General features: G+C 39.5%; 1 non-coding gene across 1 annotated transcript; it reads left to right on the forward strand.

Annotated features, from left to right (window-relative positions):
* The first annotated feature begins 3,343 nt into the window (after window positions 1-3,343).
* Window positions 3,344-3,450, forward strand: LOC129673770 (U6 spliceosomal RNA). The gene has a single exon (XR_008719704.1). It is a non-coding gene; the product is annotated as a U6 spliceosomal RNA (small nuclear RNA).
* Window positions 3,451-4,378: the final 928 nt, after the last annotated feature.

Consider the following 4,378-nt stretch of genomic DNA (forward strand, 5'->3'; position numbering starts at 1 on the left):
TGGCCCCAGCAAGTGGCAGAACTTTAAGCTCATTGTGGAAGCTTTGTGGCAGAGAGGCAAGCTGGCAGACGTGGGCAGACCTGGGTGGATCAGCATCTACCTCTGCGGTTTGTTTCAGCTTACAAATTACAGTTCATTGAAAAGAAGCCAGGGCGGGAGCTCGGGGCAGGAACCTGGAGGCATAAACTGAGGGGACCAAGGGGGTGCCACTTGCTGGTTTCTGCCTCATCGTTGGCCCAGACGGTTTTCGTATTCAATCCATGGCCACCTTCTCAGGGAAAGCACCTCCTGCAATTTGCTGGGCCCTCCCATGCCAGTTACTAAATTAAAAAATTTCCAGAGATGTGCTTATGGAATAATCCGGCAGAGGTAATTTCTTAGCCGAGCTCGCTCTTACCAGGTGACTCTACTTTATGCCAAGTCGATTAAAAAAAAAAAAAAAAAAAAAGCAACCTTCACAACATCCCCAATGAGAAAAAACCTGATGCAGATTTTTGGATTATAAAGAAAATAAATTCAGAGGTTATAAAGCTAAATCCCAAAGTCCACTGAATTCAGTTGAAAAATATCCTTGAGACTTCTTGAGTTTGTTATTTATTCTGGATATTAGCTCTGGGTCAGATATAGGGTTGGTGAAAATCCTTTCCCAATCTGTAGGCTGTCGTTTTGTTCTGAAAACAGTGTCCCTTGCTTTACAGAAGTTTTTCAGTTTCATGAGGTCCTATTTTTTGATTGTTGACCTTAGAGCCTGTGCTGTTGGTGGTCTGTTCAGCAAGTTGTCTCCTGTGCCAATGAGTTCAAGGCTCTTCCTCACTTTTTCTTCTAACAGGTTTAGTGTGTCTGGTTTTATATTGAGGTCTTTGATCCACCTGGACTTTAGTTTTGTGCAGGGTGATAAGTATGAATATATTTGCATTTTTTACATGTAGACATCCAGTTAGACCAGCACCATTTATTGAAGATGCTCTTTTTTCCATTGAATGATTTTGGCATCTTTGTCAAAGATCAGGTGTCCATAAGTGTGTGGGTTTATGTCAGGGTCTTCTATTCGATTCCATTGATCCACTAGTTGGTTTCTATGCCAGTACCATGCAGTTTTCAGTATTGTTGCTCTATAGTACAGCTTAAAATCAGGGATGGAGATACCTCAAGAAGATCTTTTAATGTAGAGAATTGTTTTAGCAATTCTGGGTTTCTTGTTGTTCTATATGAAGTTGCATGAAAGACACACAGGGTATACTCACTCACAAGTGAATATTAGACATATAATATAGGATAAACCTACTAAAACCTGTACACCTGAAGAAACTAATCAAGAAGGAGGGCTCTGGCTAAAATGCTCAATACCCATTCAGAAAGGCAAAGAGGATGGACATCAGAAGAAGAAAACAGGGAACAGGACAGGAGCCAGCCACAGAGGGCCTCTGAAAGGCTCTATCCAGCAGGGTATCAAAGCAGATGCTGAGACTTATAGCCAAACTTTGGGCAGAGTGCAGGGAATCTTAGGAAAGAAGTGGGAAATAGTAAGATCTGGAGAGGACAGGAGCTCCACAAGGAGAGCAACAGAACCAAAAAGTCTTGGCACAGGGGTCTTTTCTGAGACTGATACTCCAACCAAGGACCATTCATGGAGACAACCTAGAACCCCTGCACAGATGTAGCCCATGGCAGTTCAGTGTCCAAGTGGATTCCATAGTAATGGGAAGAGGGACTGTCTCTGACATGAACTGATTGGCCTGCTCTTTGATCACCTCCCCCTGAGGGGGGAGCAGCCTTACCAGGCCACAGAAGAGGACAATGCAGCCACTCCTGATGAGACCTGATAGACCAGGATCAGAAGGAAGGGGAGGAAGACCTCCCCTATCAGTGGACAGAAAGGGTATGAGTGGAGAAGGGGAGGCAGGGGAGGATTGGGAGGGGAGGAGGGAGAGAGCTACAGGGGGGATAAAAACTGAATAAACTGTAATTAATAAAAATTAAAATTAAACAAAGAAATAAGACAGTAAGCATGCCCCCCAAAAAATTATATCCTTGAGAGAGGCATCAAACGCAATGCTAAAGGCAGTACCATCTTCCACACGTGTTTTTCCATTTAGATGATTGCAAAACATCAGATGTAAATGTCAAAACATTTCACTCTGAAGCTGTAATGTCCCTTTTGGACAAAGGCATCAGGGATATCTATACAACAGGTTAGAGACAAGCTGGTCCTGTACACATCTTGTGACAGCTAAAATTTTCAGTTATCGGCTGAGCAGCTCAGTGTTTGCCAGGGAGCAATTTCTTCCGCTGTGCGCAGAATACCTCGCAGAAGAGAGGGCTGCTGTGTGGGAGCTGATGTGGAGAAGGTCAGGAGTTCACAGCAGCATCCACACCACTGCCTCCTGCCTTCGGATGATTTCTCATAAAAGTGATAAAAGCATAGTATCACCTGCTGCAGTTACCCGCAGAGTGAAAGCATTAAGATGTTTAAGCATTTCTTAAGAGAAAAATCAATCACAGCCTTTCTTTAAGTAATTTCTCCACCTCTGCATTTATCTCTCTGTATCTATTGATGAGTACAGTGTGTCAACGCTACCAGCTTCTTTTATATAAAACAAGGTTCAAGAGGTGTTCCATGCCTTCAAATGCCAGCGATTAGGCACGGTCAGGACGAACACTAACATGGCTTATAAGTATCCACCCGTTTGTACAGTGTAACGCTAAATGTTCTTAAGAAAACATCTTTGGAGGAAAAGGACAAAAATAGCAAAGATACACTTTTCAGTTGGAAAATTAAAGATACCAATCTTACCTTATCATTATTCACAGTAATTTAAGTTAATTAAACTTAACAATCAATCAGAATTAGGGATGGAAATAATGGATTTAAAGTAATGCTTTAGCTACATATTCTTCACAATGGTGCATTAAGATTCCTAAATGTAACTAGTCTGAAAACAAAACAAAAAAAAAAAAATGGAAAAGTCTGTATCATCAAAATAGTACTCAAATGGCTATAACATCAAAATAGCAGCCAAGAGAAAACTAGAGCAGCTATAGCCATATAAAACAAAAACACACACAATGCTTCCTGGAGATTAAAGAAGACATTTTGTAGTGGTATTCATCAAGGAAACATAGCATTTCTGACAGATGAACAAAATAAAAATAAAACCCTTACAGTGAGAGAAAATGTTCGTAAATCATATCCAGAAAACACACAAAAAAATGTTTACAACTCCACAGTAAACAAATTCAGTTTGAAAAAGATAAAAACATTTATTAGACATTTCTCCAAAAGAAAAAAAAAGGGATGCACAAATAGCAGCACTCCAAATGATGCTTAGAAGTTGTTATTATGGTACTCACTCCAGCAGCACATATACTGAAATTGGATGAATACAGAGAAGATGAGCATGGTCCCTGCACAAGGATGGCATGCAAATTCGTGAAACATTTTATAGTTTTGGACTTTTGGGTACAAACACAAATTCAAGGTTAAAAAAGAAGTTATTTTTATGGACATGTGAATGAAACCATCAAAGGTCATGTAACTAGAATCATGAATATAAAAAAATACAGAAAACAACATGTTTGCATAGCATTACTATATAGCCCAGAAAAATGCTACTTTGGGTACATGAATAAAAGCACTGAGAACAAATATTCAAATAAAATTGCCCAAGTGCGAGCAATACTCACAATGACTAAAAGATTGAAATTTCTATCAACTGATAAATGGAATAAACAAACTATGATAAATTTTTATGGTGAAAAATTATGAAGTCATGAAAAGGAATGAAATGAAGACCCATGCTGCTAAGTGAATGCACCTTGAAAGGCTTATGAAATAAACACAAAAACTGGCCATAGTTTTTAGTTATAATCTTCTGTTCTTGGATGGCCTATATCTCTATGCAATGTGTTTGGTTTGAGTCATTCCTCAGAAGAAATAAATGAATTAAAACTACAAGCTGGGAATGGTCTTATATGCCTGTAATCCCACCATAAGAGGCAAAAGCAGGAGGGCTACACAAGTTCAAGATCAGTTCAGTCTACACAGTGAGTTCCAGGGTCAGGTAAGACCCTTATGTATAAAGCAAATAAACAATGCCTTCAAAGAAACATCCTAGCAATGAAAAGATGGAACCTTGGCCGACAGGAAAGTATAATACGTAGCAAATTTTTAACAATTTTAACACATACTTTATGTAATAATCTATGTTGAGAACAATTTGCTGTTGATATAGATTGACTAAATTCTAGGGAGATTGCTCGGTTGTACATACTGCTCTTGCAGAAGAGCTGAGATCAGTTCCCGGGACTCACATCACTAGCTTCAACTGCCTATCATTTCTACCCTAGGAAAATCTGCTGTGGTTTCAACGAAAAACGT

The sequence above is a fragment of the Psammomys obesus genome, unplaced genomic scaffold, assembly GCF_907164565.1.
Source record: "Psammomys obesus unplaced genomic scaffold, mPsaObe1.curated_primary_1811, whole genome shotgun sequence".
Taxonomy (NCBI): Eukaryota; Metazoa; Chordata; class Mammalia; order Rodentia; family Muridae; genus Psammomys; species Psammomys obesus.